We start from the raw sequence: 18046 nt of genomic DNA on the forward strand, positions 1-18046 counted from the left end.
CCAATAGACTTGCTTCAACATCTGTCTTGAATGAGCTCTGAGCATTTGTCACTGTTGACAGCCCCCCTTAAAACACCCTTCATTTGACTTCTGTAATATGATACTCTGTGTTCCTTCAAACCTTCTGTCTACTCCTTTGGTCTCATTTTGTGGGCTTCTCTTCAGAGCAGTTACTGTAGGGAGATCCTTATGTTCCTGGTCTTCAACTTTCTTGTTTCTCTGCATAGATAATTTCATTTACTCCTGGGGCCTTGGTTTGTGAAGGGTGCCTAAAGTTACAACTCTAGGTGAGACCTGGGCTCTGGACTCTGGACTCCTCCCTTGACTTATGTCATAAACATCTCAGATATGGAGAGAGGGTATCGCTTGGTGGTAGGGAACTTATTTAGCATGCACAAGGTCCTGGGTTCAATCCCCAGTAACTCCATCAAAAAAAAAATCTAATTATCTATCCCCCTTAAAAAAAAATCTCAGATACAGTATGTTCCAAACTGAAGTTACTATGTAACCTCCAAAACAGATCTCCTTCCAGTATTTTCTAGCTGAGTAGAATGGCATCGCTTTGCATCTACATGCTGAAGTCAGAAATCTGAATTACTTTAGATTTCTCCTCTACACTCATACTCTTCCATCCATCTCATCACAAAGTCCTGTTGATTCAGACTTCTAAATAATTCGTAACTTCGTCTGATTGCCTCCATACCCATTAGGTCAGGAAATACACTCCTGCAACATCCTTCACGTTTATGGCCTTGTCATTCTTAATCAAAAATGATTTTAAAAATCTCTTTGGGGTACTGTTTTATCAGGGACTTTGCCAAACTCCATTATTTGCTCCTCAGTTTTAGTCCTTTACCAATGGCCATAAGGAACTAACAAGACGGTGGGGGCCACTTATCAGATGATATAAATGGGCTTTTTAGTGGCACATCTGAGCAGTCAGACACATTGCTGGAATCCACAGGTTCAATTCAGAAGAGCCCAAGAGAAAAGTAGGCTTTAGGGAAGGAGCCATAAAGTGGTTTAAGTGCACAAGAAGCAATAGCAGAGCTGAAATTGGTAAGAAAATCACCAAGAAAGAGGGTGGGTCTTATACACTTGAGAGGAATATTTCACAGAATGCTGCTTATCAGTCTTACCTCCTATGCAAGTAACTGTATCTAACTTTATTTGTATTAACTCTTCCCTTCACTTTTATTTTGTGTAACTTGGTGTCAGTTTAAATTTCATGGTAGTAAGACAACAGTAAGTTGTTAACAGTTAAGGGTAACTGACTCAGGGATTGGCGAGGACCAGGGACATCTCTCATAAATAAAATTGGCAGCATAAAAATGCCCTATTCTTGAGGACAGCCTGTGGAGCATGGTTCTTTGAATTCCTCCTCCCAGTGGAATGCCATTCTAATACAATCAGCTTGATTTTTATTTTTTTGAAATTTCAAGATGTAATTCCATCTTGAAATTACAAAAGATAATTCAAAAATGATGGAGAAATTCCCCAAGAGGGAGCTCAGATAAGCTGTTCTTTATTTAGGAAATCTTCTGATACTTGGTGCAAATGTTAATTTTCATAGATGTTTTCCCATTAGTTCCCTCTCTATCATGTAAATTACATGCCTTGAGAACATTATTGAAGCTAATGGAAAGGGAGTTATTTTCAGTTTGGGCTTAAATTCAGGGCACTTTAGAGAAGCACAAACAATTGTCTAGGAGTCTACTGAAGCATTCCATTCTGATACTGGGAAGTTTTCTATGTATTTTCAATGTTATTGCACATAAATATAGAAAAATAAAGATATATCATTTTTAGAGATGTCAAAGAACTTACATAGCTATGATTTCCTTTTTGCCTCTTTTCATAGCCTTCTCTATACTTGCAAGGCAGGAGGAGAAGAGGGGGAAAAGGGAATTGGGGAAAGAAATGAACATTACAGAGCACTGACTTCATGTCATTTTACTAAGAACTTCTGTAGTAATCACAGCAAAGCAGAGTAAATGTTGACATTTGGTTTGTATTATTATGACTGCTACCACTAGAATCCTTGTATAGAATCAGGTCTGAAACATGCAGGCCACTTTTCAACGTCCCACTCCACCCTGCCTCTACCATCAGGTGTTCCTGTAAGCCCAGGCCAGCCTCGTCCCATTGGCATAGCCTCCTGGTCTGGGATCACAGCATACCCATGGGGTGGGGGGGCGTATTCTGAGCACTTCTCAATTGTTTATGGAATATTCCTGGTTTTAAAAGAATAAAACTACAAGCCAGGTGTCTCATTCTTTTTTGTTTTTATCTATTATTAATGTCTGATCTGAAAAATGCCAAGATATTAGTAATCCTAGAAATTGGCAGCAGGATTACCATAAAGACTTGTGGGCATTTATTCTGGCTGCTTTCCAAGATGACCCTCCCATTGTCTTCTGGTTCTAACCACCTGGATAAACAAAGACTCAGAGACACATTAATTTTCAGCAGGCTGAGCTCTCATTTTGCCTCTGGTTTAAGATACAGAAATTATTGAAATTTAATCTGTATTATGTATTATTTGGTCACTTCTATTCTTTCAATTACTTAAATTGAACCTTCAAATGAGAACGTGTGCCTAAAATTTGAAAAGTATCTGTTCTTTTAAAGACTCAGATTAAATTTCATCAGTCAAGTACAGTGATTTTTCTTGGGGTTAGCCTCAAGGAATCAATATTGTCTGTGAATATATCCGTCAGGGTGATTTCACTTCCAAATAACAGGACATGTGACTCTAAGCCACTTAGACAATGGGAAGTTTATTATCACAAGTAAGGTGAAGTCGGGGAATTCCAAGGTTAGCTCATTCTGTGGCTCAAGGAAGCCAGGTTGGCTTCCCCTAGATTCTTTTGTTTCTCCCTCCTGTTGGCAAGGTGGCTTTGTTCTTCACAGGGCACTGTATAAAAGTTGGAAAGTCTTGTTGTATCTCCCCTTTTTAAGAGTTAGGAAATGAAATCCCCATGATTGCTTAACACGTTAATCACCTACTGTGGACAGGGTGCCCCTGAAGAAACACAACTGTTGCTCAGATTTTGGTGCCGTGGCGATCAATGTGACTAATAAGCACTGACATTCTAAGGTGGTAGATCTCTGAAATAGATTATCTGCCTAAATTGTTGATAAAATTGGGATTCAGCCAAGAAGGAAGAAGAATTTTTTTGTATGGGTGACTAATACTGTCTGCAATAGTGAATAAAACTGTTTTTATACAAAATGCCAGTAACAGTGTGGCATTCTGTACTATTTTTGTTGTAAGAAGCCTGAAAACCCAACTCTAACAGGCTTTTGCATAATAAAGAGAATGTACTGGGATAGGACAAGACTTGAACTAATAGTCCCAATAATGTGACTGAAGAGCTTTTGGTCTCTCTGCTCTTCCTTTACAATGTCAGCTTCTTCCTAAGCCTGGTACTGTTCTGGTAGCCAGAGGACTGTCTTCCAGGGATAACCCTCCTTTCTACCCAGTGTCAAAGAGGGTCTCTACCTGTATCAGAAAAATCTGAGGCTTTTCTCTCCCATAAGCTTCAGAAAATATCCTTCACATTCCACTGGCTCCTATTAGATTACAAGCTCATCTCTGAACTACTGGGTGGGGTATATAATTGATGTTTAAGCTTATAACACCATAATGCATTTAAAGCAACACAATTTATAACAGTGATTTTCTGACAGAAGTGAAAGGAAGTCAAGCAGACAAGCAAATGAATGAATGAATAATGAGTAAATAAAGACCTCTCCCAATTATTATGAGTTTCATGTTGTAGCTATTTCCCTAGCAAGGGTTTCATTAAATTGAATAGTCATTGTCTGGAAGATAGCTTAAAGTAAAGCAAATCAGAAAAATCAGGTTCATAGGAAACATCTAGTAAAAGCCACAACAGTATCAAAATCCTAGCAGAGCAAAAAAACTGGTTGTTCTGGATGGCATTTATTGGTTTTGAAAAAGATTAAGAAGTTACTAATCGTGACATTTTGATATTGGGGAAATTGAATTATTTTTTGGCTAAAGAACTCATGTAGAATGAGTTTAGGTTCAAATTTGGCTTTGATATTTTTATCATTTGAAGAGACTTTGAAGTTCTAAATAAATATTTTTAGTGGCATGTGCTTTTCAGCACACAATGATGTTTAATGTTAAAGGAAATGTCAACATTTCTGAAATAATGACTGTATACATCACAGTAAAAAATAAATATGTTTATGCGTTCTAAAATACACCTTTGGATAAATTAATGGTATGTAAGAGCCAACAAGTGAATTATATGACTCAGCATGGAAAGAGAGGGCAGCTCCCGAAAGATGCAAAGGGAGGGATGGAGAGTTGAGGACCTACTCTACATGAATGGCCAATAAAATAATGCCCTAATATATTGGACAAATCAGCCTCTTTTGTGTGTCAACCTCTTCATTTATAAAACAAAAATGTTAATCTATATAATCAATGAAAAGTTTTCCTGACTCTAGAATTCGGATTGTATTAGGGACTTTGGACTTGTGGGCATGTATCCTTAACTATTTGGAGACTTAATGTAATGTCTCATGCTGTTAGCTCACATGTCTGCATTTAAGCCTCTTATCCCTGGTATGACAGGCCATGCTACATCTATATTGCTCAGTAGTGGGTACAAAATAAGTGCCAGACTCTTAGACTGGAGGCAATTATGGTGATTATGACTGTCTTCCATAGATGGATGAATAGGAGTGAATAGCTTATTTAGTATCTCCCTAATTAATTAGTATCCCCTCTAAACTATTTGTCAATCTTTTCTTGTAGCAAAATAGCAGAAGTACCAATAATGGGCAGAAATAACTTGGTTAATACTTCTTCAGCTTTTTTAGCTTCCAGGAATTTATGAACCCTGTTGATGATAAACCATGCAGTTACGTATTTGCATACAAGCCCGAGTCTCCCTAAATTCGAGAACAAATTTCAATTCAAATTGATTGAAAAAAATTTTTTAATTGGTTATCTGTTAATAACTGGCATGATAAATGTTTGTAAAGCCAATAGGACAATTTAAATCCTCAAATTATTATCTGTCTGCAAGGATGGTTTAGGAGTGCAGGTGTGTGTATCTCTGCATATGTAAGCCTATGTGTGGTCCAAGAATACCCAGAGAAGCAGCAGATAATGTGACACAGAAAGTAATAAAGGGCTGGTGGCTACTATTCAATGGGGAATCCTTTATCAGGACTTACCCCACCTGAAAGCTGTACTGTGTCACAATAGCCCACTCTGCCCCTGAAGGACAGAAGAGAGAGAGGGAGGGAGAAAGGGACAAGGAGCTCCAGCAAGGTAGCAAGTGGAGGGAGAAGCTATAGGAATGGGGTGTTATTGGCAGTTTTTTGCAGAGGATACTCTGGAAATTGTGACTCTCAAGTCCCAGCACTGTCCTATGCAGTAGAAAAGTAAATCTGCTATCAAACCTCAATGGAAAAAGAAAATCTTTGTGCTTTGAGAAAGAACTTTATGCAACTGCAGATAGACTGAGAAGTCTCAGTATGGAAGTCCTGAAGAAAGAGACTGGCTCTGTCATTTAAGTTTGAAACTAGAACAGTGCAAGACGTGGGAGATTTCTTTGGAACCATGGCAATGGTGCAAAATATGGACAGAACCAGGAAGGAGTTGGTTTTTTAGCCACAAATTTCTTAATGAATAGGACTGGAAATTAATATGAGAACTACAAGGTTAGCTTGAGGTAAATTTAGAAAACTGTGTATAGTATGGTTTATAGTATGGCTTCAGCACTTCCCAATCCTTTCATCTTTATGAAGTTCTGAATCAAAGAACTCTTCAGATATTGTAGAGACAGGCATGGGAACCAGGTAGAAGCACCTGACTCTAGCAATCAAGTAAAACTGGATAAACAGCATCATTTCCCAAGCACTGCTTGTATAAGGCCTGATGCTATCTGGTGTGTCACACATTCCATGTGTGTATATACATAGTAAATACACACACACACACAAGCATGGCCAGGAGTCAGTAGAGCCCAGCTAAAATAATACATTCAACCAAGGACAGAGTGGTTAACCTCCCACCCATCCATGCTGTACTTTTATATAAGAACAAGTCAGCATAAAAGCTTGATTTCATTAAACATTCTAATGGATTAATGTCAATGAAGAGCAAAATGTAAGTAAGTGGAATAATAAAATTAGCATTTTTGAATGGAACTTATTTGTTTAGAGGTGGGGTGCGGTTTGGGGATTTGAACTCATTCATTCATCTAAAAGTGCCTATTATACACAAACTTCTGAGTTAGGTCTTCAGGAAAAAACAGCGACTAGAAATCAGTCTCTACCTTCAAGGACAAATGTAAATACTCTGATTCTTCTTATATAACTCACAGTAAGCTTGTATGGTCAATAATTTGTAAATTGGTTCAGTTTCAAGATGAAGAATTACAGATGTCCTGATACAAAAGACATTTCATGATGAAAGCAAGCATCTTGAGAAATAAGATAGTAACCTTAAATGTAAAATCTACCCCTTAGTTTCCTACAGGTTAAGAGGAGTGTGTGTAGAGTGATATATAAGAACTGTTTTCTTTGTGTAGAATGTGAAACTACAGTATAAATATTCAGAGAAGGCAGCAGTCTTCAAATGAGGGCCCCTCCAGTCATTTGCTGTGTGTGCTGTGCAGGGTTACTTTACCTTTGTGTTCTTCACTTTCTTCATTTGTCAATAGGACTATCAGTACATCACTATAGTACCTCATAGAATTATGAGACTTAACATGGGTTAATTCATGTTAAAGTCTTAGCATGATGCCCAGCACACAATAATTGTGCAAGAAATGTTGGCTATATTATTATTATTGTTTGCCTACTACTTCTAAGCACATTCCTCAAATCAAAGTTCACCATCTTCCTGTAAATTGATATTTCTATTTAGCAGAATAATTAAGCAGAAGTTTCCATTTGTACAGTTTCACAATCCCATAGCTGTATTTCCAAAATCCTAAAAGCTCTGGAAAATGAGTTTTCCATAGCTCATCTGGTGGCACAATCTGACCTGACCTGACCTGAATTCATTTGGCAGCAAAATCTGATCTGAACTGATAGGAAGTTATTTAAGTAGTTATACATCCCATTCAGTGTAAATATTAATATATTTGAGCTTGGAATATTATCCTCAACCCTATTGAGATTACCTTTCAGATTTGAAAAATTCTGCATTCTGAAACATATTTGCCGCCAAAGTTTCAAATAAGAAATTATAGAGGTATACTAGTCAAGATAGACAGTGTAGAAGAAATTTCCATCCGTGGCTCTGTAAGGCAGGATTTATTAAGCCAGGATGTGAGTTTCTCCAGTTATAAATATCCTGAACCAATCAGCACTGCAGATCCCAAAATGTGAAACGTCCTCTGTGACATCTATTATCACCAGATCAGTCTTCCCTCCTACTCATTCGATGTGCTGTAATTTCCAAGGAGCAGTTATTTTGGGTTTGGAACATTTATCAAGTTATGATAATTCTACCCCTTCTCCAGTTACTTTAGTCTCTTACCCCACTCCCAGTCTCTATCCACATTCATACAAATATACGCCAAATAGAGGTCAGAACAAACTCAAATTGTTGAGTGTAGGTATATATCCCCTTAACCCTGTTCTTGATAATTTTCTGCATTTTCCTCCACCTAGGGTAAGTCAAGGAATCAGGAAGGATGGGTCTGACTAAGCATATTAACTCCATTTTGCCCTCCAGCACATGTCCTGTTATGTGTGTGAGCCAGTGGTGGGAAGAACTGTCCAGGCTTCAGGCAGTTTGACTGGTTTTGTCTCAGGACTTTGATGGTAGATCCCAATCTAGAAGGTCTGTCCTTGTTAAGGGCTCCTAAGATCTCCGGAGTTGTCTGGGAGAAAATTTTTCTAAGGCTCCTTCCTCTCTATCTCCAGGGAGTCTAAAGCCATGTGTTTTAAACTTCTCCAAAATAGACTTAATCTCCACATCAGATTTAACCACAGTAACTATGGCTGGATTTAAAAATCTGATCTCACTCACATCGCTAACAGAAAACAGCAGTCTAGGTAGAAGTGAACCTGAAAAATCTCTTTTCCAGTGCACTCAGGATGTTTTTCTTTTTTGTGGTCAAGGAGGCCTCAAGATGTAGAACTCCTTAGTTACCAAGTTGGCAGCAGTAAGAGGTAAATGCAGGTTTAGAACAGACATTAGTCCAAACAAGTGGAGCGTTCATGCGCCAGTGAGGTAAAGACCCAATTTTGAAGGAAATAAGGTAAAGTGGCGTCTACATTGGAATTCTCCCTGGGCTATTTACTCGTGATGTGTTCTACTTAACTTTAGAGCAGACTGCTTAACTTCTTGGGGCTTTGCTTTATCACTGCCATGGGCTTTATTTTCTTTATCAGTACCATAGACATCATAATATCTACTTTTGCAGAATTACCGCAGATCACAGCAGAAAATTACTGGTCTGGGATTCAAATTTCTTTCTGTTTGACTCTAAAAACACTGATCTTGTCCTTACATTGTGTGGTCTCTAGGAAGTTGATGTGTAAAACAGAACGTTCCCTCTGCTGCTGAACAACCATGCTGGCTATTAATATAGTGTGAGAGTACGTTTGGACAGTTTAACTTTGCTAGTGGAACCTGGGGATGATCAGGGCTACAAGCAGAGCATGGCTGCAGTGTTCAATTTAAAAGGCTAACAAGTCCTAACTAACAGGGTGACAGCAGGGGCAATCCAGAGCTGGCTGTGGTCCTTTCATGGTTAGATATAAACCTGGTTATGTGGTACCGCATAGTAAACTTTAGGAAGTCTCATTGGAAGCATTGGGAGCTCACTGAGAGCTGAACAGAAGGGGAGAAGCTAGAGCTGAAATTTCAGTTGCTTACAAAAATCTAAACAGAGAGTAGAGAGTCCATCCTTCCCTGCAGTCCTGGATCTCAGATATCCTGGCTCCCAGGAACTCATCACTAAAAGGAGTCCATTTAAAGTAAGAGACTGCCTGCATCCCTCTTGTGAGGAGTCCCACTACCTAGGAGCTAGTATTCTCGGGTGATTTCTGTAAATATATTCTGTGGCTGTAAAGCCCTGGGCTTCCTGGGATACTTTAAGTTTCAAAATCTCTTTGGTATATAACCTTTAATCACCACATTTAAAAACAAAAAAGTAGAAATAACTTCTTTTTTCCCTAGACCCAGGAACTTGTTCTGCTTGGAGATAACAGGAAGACAGCATTATACACCACTGTTGTTTGTTACTAACGAGGATGCACAACTTATGCTTTAGAAGGAGGCTGCTGGGAGAAGAGCCTGAAAGCACCGTCTCAGGTCAGTGGCCTTTCCTGTTTGCTGTTGTTTCCCGGAAAAAACGTTTTTGCTGAGAGGTTGGGGTAAAGAGTAACAGTGGGTATAGGTCTTAAAATAAATGGGTAAATGGCTTAAAATGAGGCAAAGATAGGGAACTGTGGTATTAATTCCCTCCCTCTTTCTCAGTTGTATGTTGCTACCCCCTCCATGGGCCACAAAGTAAAAATTCTCCATAAATCTGTGTCTGTTAATAAATACACCTAAACTATGGAGCACACCAGTTTATGGTGCTGAGAGGAATACATTATGTGCTGTTTTAGTTTTCTATGCTCGTTTGATAGGAGAGGGTATAGATTTGGGGTCCATTTAGATTATAAGTAAGTGGTAACATCTCCAGAATCATGAGGACTTCCCAACTTGATACATTAATGGTGGGTTTTCTTCAGCCATCAGCACACTGTGGATTTTTGTTAGTATTTGCCTGTCTACATCCATACCCCCTCCTCTGGCATGTAAACTCCTTGGGGACTGAGACAGGATGTCACCTGGTTTCTTATCTCCATGGCTTGTACCGTTACACGGCCCACAGTGGTGATCTACAAATGTTTGGACTCTTAGTAAGATTGTAGGACTTGGGGTCTGCCTTGTGAAAGTTAAAAAGGGGATTTCTGCTCTAGGATCTGATGGTTGGACTGATAGTGAAGGGGCATGGTTGGGAGCTGTTTTGTGTTCTTATTGGATGATGTGCTATATATAGCTTGGAGGTCACATTTTACATAAAAGTAAATATTTCAGTTGACTAATACAAGTCACTCAGAGCAAGTTTGTTTATGTCTAATAAAATTACACAATGCATGAAGCTACAGGAAACTCACATTCTGCCTATCTTCATTTTCCAGCTAAATTAGGCTCCAAGAAAGGAAGCAGGCTTCTCTCTCACAGTCTGCCACTTTTAAACAACCTCAAAGGTCTATTCCCTGTGGGTTATATTTTGGCAGAACACTGCTATTAGCCTGTGTTTGGGGTCATGTGAAATATTGTGATCTGGACAGTGAGTGGTCCCCTGTTTACCACTGGATGCCACCTTTCTTCTGGCTTCTGCATGGGAAAAAAACTCCTCAAGTTGATCGCAGTGGGGAAACAATGGGAATGGTTAGGGGATTGTGCTGCATTCAACTAGTTAAACTCCTGTGTATTTATTCTGCTCTGAACAATCGCTAGGTCAACACTGGGCATCTATTATTGTCTGGATTTCCCTATCACACACCCAACCATTTAGAAGCACAGCTGGAGGTTTCCTTTTATATTGTATCATTCTGCGTCGATCACTTGCTAATAAAGATGAGTATATTAACCAAAAAATCTGAGAAAGGTAGAGCATTGGTTTCATTTGAACATGGATTCCTTGTGATTATTTAGGAAGCCTGTACAAAGCACTGCCAGCCATTCTTGCCTGTTGAGTTTTGCATTTTTTCTTTAGTGAGGGTGCCAAAGGCTTCTAGGGATCTGTTACATAGTGATCCAGTTTAAGGGTAAACAGAGGATTTTACAGTACATCCCCTTGAAAGCCATGAAGGCATATATCAGTTTGCAGATGTACAGACAAGATAGGAAGGGTCTGTATAGCCTGAACTTCAGGCAAAAGGTGCAGATCTGAGGTCACTTCAAAGCTTTGAAGACTCTGAAAGGTTAGCTTTTCTTTGTAACACTTTCTGATTATCTCCATCTTCTTAAAGGCACTTCCTCTGTTTTGTCTAAGTTTGACTTAAGTCTCTTTCACACCAGCACTTGTCTTAGTAGTCTCAGCGGGAATGAGGACACTGAGCCAAATTAAAATGAACATATTTTGAAAATACTGGAATTTGATCTTTATATTTTTTTTTCACAGGAGAGGTAATAAACATCTTAGAGTTGAATGGAGATTCTGGCCTTCTCTAAGTAAAAGTATATGTAAACCATTCTACCCAGTCTTGAACTTTTCCATTTATCTTAACCAGAAAAATTAGAAAAAAATAAAAGAAGTCATTTACCCATTAGTTCATTAAATTTCAGTGCATTGTTGTCTTAGCACTTATAACTAAAACTGTAAACAAACAAAATTCTGTTTCTTAGAAAGTGCCCTGGACCAGGTATCAGAAAATACAACTGTTGCTTCTCATTCCTTCATTAACTTCATAGTTTCATAGCTGTTGAGGTTGGGACCATTGTAAAGTAAGGGCACAAAAGACTACAAATTAGGTAGCAAATTTAAAAGTTACAAATGTAAAAAATAGGAAAAATAAAGTTGTTTCTTAAATGCAGCTCATTTCAGATAAATCCAAATCTAGTGTGGCATACCTCAACATTTAATTGATTTCTTCTTTTTATTGGTCTTCTATTTTCTTTTGGTAGCAGGGGAAGAAAATGAACTTAAACTTGCCCACTCAGCAGAACTATGTCCTTACAGTTTAAAATAGTCACTTCTCAGTCCCCAGAGGATTTAAGTCAGTCAGCTTTGGGGTCTTTTCACCCACCTTCTCCTGTAATTTTCCATGATTTTCACCCACCTTCTCCTGTAATTTTCCTCTTTAGGAGGTCCATAGACCATACAGCTAGGGTTTGACAGAAGGGTGTCTGGGAATTGTGCAGTCCTGCTGTGGTCAGTATTGTCCCAGTGTTCTCCTGTGTCTTTTACTGATTGGTCTCTGTTGAGCTAATGCTGATGTCACCTGCTTTTTCAGATGCTGCTCTGAATGCTTTCTGACGTGGCTCATTTTCTCTAGGCCTTAATGCCATGTTCTTGTCCCAAACCTGTGCCTCTTCAGGTCTCAGGTCTTCTGCCACTCACGAGTCAGTGCACATGCTAACTGGGGTGTTTTCTTGCTGGTATGTATGTGTGAGACATGGGACACCAGAAGTGCTCCTGGTTCTGGCCAGTCAACATGGGAGATCTTGAAGGGCAGAGCCCTCAGGCTCTGTGTGGTAAAGCAGCGAATTAGCCCACAGTCGAACTGGGTGTTTATACCACTGTCCATTGCTTACTGCTGGGGGTTTGTTTGACCTTGTGACTGTCTGCAGGAACCTTTTCTCTCTCTTCTCTCTGGTGCCTCCTCCCAGCAATAGTAAGGAATGAGTTTTCTTTGCATCACATCACATGATCTCTCTTCCTTCTCTGTGATATAGTATACGGCCACTTATCCATGCTTGTGTTTTTAATGTACATTGTATGTTGAATAATAATATATTTCCATTTTTGTAGGTCAAAAATGGCTAAAGATTAGAAATTTCATGTAATTCAACCTATAAAATTTCACTTTGAAAGTCTGGCAAAATAATTCTTCTTAAAACCTTATTTTCAAACCTATTATCTCTCTATGAAGCTTAAAAATCTCAGTTTGAATGCTAGAGCTAAACAATTATTCTTTGTTCTATACGATTGCTGCATTGCCCTGTCCTGAGGAGGAAGCCTCAGTCTCAAGGTCTACACTTCATGGCAAAAGGAAATTCAAGGGAGAAATGAAAATAAACCTGAGTTACTGAGACTAGAAAATCAGAGGGTGTTTCAGTACAATATTTTTTTTATCATTACAAAAATTCAGATTAGAAATGAATGTAACAGTTCCAAGTTTTCCTTGAGGAAGTGGTATGATAGTACTAATACGGTTATATTTTACCAGGAAGAAGTGATACTAAAATTTATTTGAGCTAATTTAGTTGAAGTTTTTATTCTGTTTTGGGAAAGTGAAAGATGAGACAAGAATGACTGGGAATCTAGTTTTAAGAATAATATTCCTTTATACTTCTGTAAATACTAAGATTACAAAAAAAAAACCTTTTCATATAAACTTCATTTAGTTGTTGGTTAAAAACCTGTAGACCTCTTAAGTTTCTAACAGAAACTGATTTGGCCCAAGTTAAAGAGCTGTTAAATTACATGACATGGGGAAATGACTGGGGTTAGACTAGTAGTGTGTTTTAAGTATTCCCCTCCTCAAAATAATCATCCATCCTGGGAAAGAACCATAGTTATGTGTCCTAGAGCTGAATAGGCTATGAAATGTGTTTAGTCAACGAGTATGTAAACTGAGGCATCAGACGGTGTGACTCATCAACAATAGACCAAAAGTATGGCATTAACCTGTTTTTAGTTGTGATTATCTTCTTAGAAAGTGCCAGCCTTGAGACAATAATCTCCTTCATTCCTTCACAAATATACTTCCTATTCATTACAACCTGATTACCCTATCTGCAGAGTTTTACACCGTTCCCATTGTGTCTGGAAAGGCAGAATGCTGAGTGTTAACCAAATCAAATATCTGGCTTGTCATTTCATATTAATTCAACTGAATGTAAAAGGGCTAAGAATTCTTAACGTTTTTTCTTGGTTGTACCTTGTAGAGAGGCATCACCATCATACCAAAGATTTGTGGTGATGTAGTTTTTCATGTTGTGTCTACTAGTTGAAGTTACTTAATGGAAACTTAAAACGTCTTGAAGTAGAACTGAAGTAAAATTTTTAATCATTTGAAATAGCTGTTTAAGATAGTCATTTTAAGGTAAAAATTTGAAATAGTTGTCAGACTTTAATATCTATCTTCACTAGTCTCTTTTTTTAAAATTTATTTTTATTGCACGTACTTGATTTACAATAGTGTGTTAGTTTCAGGTTGACAGCAAAGTGATTCATATATATATATACACACATACACTTTTTCAGATTTTTTTCTGGTGTGTATCCTGGATTCAGGGGATAAAAATGGCACTTCACCTAGGCAGTCTTCCCCAAAACACAGAATGCCTTTTGAATCAAGAGAAAAACATCGGATATGTCTCAACTGAGGGACTTTCTACAGAGTAGCTGGCCAGTACTTCATAAAATTGTCAAGACCATCAAAAACGAAGACAAGAGGGAAACACAATGGAGACATGATGACCAAATGTGATATGCCATCCTGGGTGGGATTCAGGAAGAGGAAAGGTCAATAGGCAAAAACAAAGGCAATCTAAACAACATAGAAACTTCAGTTAAGATTAACGTGTCAGTATCGGTTAGTCAGTTGTAACAAGCGCACCATGCTAGTGTAAGATGTTAATAATAGGGGAACTGGATGTGGGGTATATGGGAGTTCTCTGTACTATCTCCACACTTTTTCCTGGAAGTTTTCTATAAATCTATTCTAAAATTAAAGAAAAAAAGCTCAAGTTATGAGACACTAAGCTTTCCCAGAAGCAAAAGTTACCTCAAACAATTTGGTTTTTACATTTGTTAATAAGAGTGATTTGTAAAAACTGAAAAAAAAAAAGGCAGTGGTAGGACTTCTCAGTAGTAAAATGGGGTGATTTTTTTCAAAACAACTATGAGATAATACTGCACACCCATTAGGATGACTGTTATCAAAACAAGGAGAAACCATCCCCAAATCCCAGAAAATACCAAATGTTTGCAACGATATGGAGGGAGAAATTGGAACTTTTGCACATTGCCTGGTGGGAATGTAAGATGGTGCAGCTTCTGTGCAAAGCTGTATGGCAATTCCTCAAAAAGTGAAACGTTAAATTACTAAAGAGCCAAAATGTGGAAATAATCCTAATGTCCATTGACAGGTGAATGGTGAAACAAAATACAGTATATACATAGAAAGGAATATTGCTCAGCCTTAAAAAGGAAGGAAATTCTGACAACCTACAACATGGATGAAGCTTGAAGATACTTTGCTTAGTGAAATAAGCCAGACACAAAAGAACAAATATTTATTATGGCATTTATAGGTGGTACCTAAAAGAGTCAAATTTAGAGAGATAGAAAATAAAATAGATGTTACCAAGGGCTAGGGGAGAGGAGTTGTTATCTAATGGATACAGAGTATCAGTTTGGGATAAGGGGAAGGTTTTAGAGATGGATGGTGGTGATGATGGTTGTACAACAATGTGAAAGTATGTAATGCCACCAAATTGTACACATGAAAATAGTTAAAATGGTGAATTTTGTATATTACCACAATAAAAAAATGATGTGATTTTTGATCATGTAAATAGCTTGCCACTAACAAAATAGCTACTTTCTACCTGCACTTATATTTGCTCTCATGTATTATCTTTCTCCTGTTGGCTAGTGGCATAGTTTCTGTAGTCCTCAGTTTTCTCTTCCATCATTTGAAGTAGAGGAATTGGGTCTTCTCTTTTTGGGCTGTTATTAACACCTTGGATGATTAAATGGAAACTATTAAGCCATTACTTTAAAATAGACTGCGCTTTCAGTTTACTTTTTTGCGTTTCAATTCTCTTGGGAAAATTTTACAGACTATAGTTTACTTTTCCATGTCAGTTGTACCCTTAGATGGATATCAGTATGCTGTTTTGCTAAGGTTCATTATTATTTTGGCAAGTATCTTAAATGTAAAATTTTGGTAGAAAAAAGCAATTTTCATCATATATGTACAAATTTCCATTGAATAACTTGACATGAACACTTAATACCTACATTATCATTACTAGTTAATGACAGAAAAACAAAAGTATTATTTCTTAATAAAATGTAAAACTCCTTTCTATTCCAAAATTAAAATTCATTTTGTATGATATGAATAGTAGAAATAAAAGGAATGGTCGTTTATATGACACTCAGTTTTTTCTCAAGTGCTATGTAAAATTGCTTATCTCCTAGTTGTATGTGTAGGGAAATTGAGGCGTAGAAGATATAACCTAACACGTTAATAAGAGAGAGTTAGGAAGTAGTGTTTAATGCTAAACTATTATTAATAGGTTGGATTCTTTGTCTCTTGGGATAGCTTTATTCTAAGTAAGTCTACCAGTCAGGATAGAGTTGGTTCATCTGTGGAAACAAACCTGGAAACTTCAGTAGTTTAAAATATTAAAATTTATTTTTCGCTGATGCAAAATCTGTTACAAGTCCAGTGGTTCTGCAGGCAGCTTGTCATCAGCAGACTCTCAGGGATGCAGGACATTTGTCTCTTGTGGCACCATCATCTCAACGTGAGCCTTCCAGTTTGCACAGGCAGAGAACCAAAGAGATGGGAGGTGGGTGTGCAGGGGCATTTCATTGTCTCAGCCTGGGACTTGACATGTTACTTAAACTCCTAATCCATTGACCAGAGAAAATTGTTGACCCTCTCTAACTGCACAAAGACTAGGAAGGGTAGATGACACATCTGTACTCAGTGAGCATTACATGTCTCTGCCAAAATGAGGTTCTTTATTCTGAGTTGTTCCAAGTGGTCCGAACTGATCAAGTCCTGAGAATTGAGACCACAGGATATAAGAAAATGCCATATTAACTGCTGTATTAGTTTTCTGTTGCTACTCTAACAAATGACCACAGATGCAGTTTAAACATGCATTTATCTTTTCACAGTTCTTTAGGTCAGAAAGCCAGCATAGGTCTCACTGGGCTAACAGTATGACGGCAGGGCTGCCTTCCTTCTGGATGCTTTAGGAAGGATTCCATTTCTTGCCTCTTCCAGTTTTCAGAGGCTGCCTACATTCCTTGGCTCCTGGTTCCCTTTCTCTGTCTTCAGAGCAGTAGTTGTTGTGTTTCTCTGTTCCCTCCTCATGGTCACATTTCCTCTGACCACAGCCAGGTAAGGTTTTCTGCTTGTAAGGGCTCATGAGATCACACTGGGCCCACCTGGATAATCCAGGATAATCTCTGCATCTCAAGGTCCTTAACATTAGGCACATCTGCAGAGTCTCTTTTGCTATGTCAAGTAGCATATTCATAGGTTCCAGGGTTCAGGATGAGGACTTGTTTGGTGGCAGGAGTCATTATTCTACCCATCATAACTGCTTTTTATCATGATGACATTCACTCATTTAAATTTAGTAAAAATAACTAGCTGCCTCCTTAGAACAAAACAGTTTTCTTTGTTTATATTTTTTGCTCCTATAGTTGAAATACAGTTGATGTACAATATCATGTTAGTTTCAGGTATACTACGCAGTGATTTGACATTTGCATACATTGTGAAATGATCATCATCATAAGTCTAGTAACCATCTGTCTTCATACAAAAGTTATTAAAATATTATTCTCCATATTCCTTATGCTGTATATTACATCTCCATACACAAATGTTTTTAATAGACATGTCTATTTCTTTGGATTTTATTTCTTTTAAAACTACTGGTTTATAGTTTGGTCACATAAGACTAGACTTGGGATCAAGTGTTTAGCATTTCTGTTTGTAGTGGACAGCTATTTTTTTGTCTGTTTCTATCAGGTAGTCCTATCATTAGTAACACCATCCCAGTTTTTGAGTCATCTGCCACTTGTGCTCTCAGGCTGTAGAACTTGGTGCAGCTGACCTTACTCAAGGTCCACAGGTGTTCACGTGAACCAGGCATGCCCATCCCAAACTTTACATCATCCAATCATAATGATTCATTCAAAAAAAATTCTACGAGAGTGAACTGCAGAACTTAGGTAAGATTACTCTAAGAGTTCTTATCCCACTGGGGTTGCTACGCATGTCCAGTGTAGATGTGGAACCTCTGGTGTCCATTTTGATCTAGCAAGGGAAAGAACGTGCCTGAGAATGAACCCACTGGGCAGGAAAGCAGGGTGGGATGACAAGAGACAGAGTCCTGGCTCCCACTGACATCCAAGCATCTAGACCTAGTCATGCCTGAGAATTTTATTACGAAAGCCTTTACCTTCTCTTTTTATTTAAGCAAATTTCATTTGTGTTCCTAATACTTGTAACCACATGAGTCTTGACTGTTAGAGGCAATAAAGCTAAATAGAGGTGA

General features: G+C 38.1%; 1 protein-coding gene and 1 long non-coding RNA gene across 7 annotated transcripts in view; one reads left to right on the forward strand and one right to left on the reverse strand.

The window, feature by feature from the left end:
• Positions 1-18046, forward strand: part of LOC107034508 (uncharacterized) — a 340267-nt gene that overhangs the window by 26737 nt on the left and 295484 nt on the right. For both annotated transcript variants that reach the window (XR_012069844.1, XR_012069846.1), the window contains exon 2: positions 9188-9322. This is a non-coding gene — a long non-coding RNA (uncharacterized lncRNA). The remainder of the gene's footprint in view (positions 1-9187; positions 9323-18046) is intronic.
• Positions 1-18046, reverse strand: part of CCDC192 (coiled-coil domain containing 192) — a 175509-nt gene that overhangs the window by 10673 nt on the left and 146790 nt on the right. The window lies entirely within an intron of this gene.

The sequence above is a fragment of the Vicugna pacos genome, chromosome 3 (assembly GCF_048564905.1).
Source record: "Vicugna pacos chromosome 3, VicPac4, whole genome shotgun sequence".
Taxonomy (NCBI): domain Eukaryota; kingdom Metazoa; phylum Chordata; class Mammalia; order Artiodactyla; family Camelidae; genus Vicugna; species Vicugna pacos.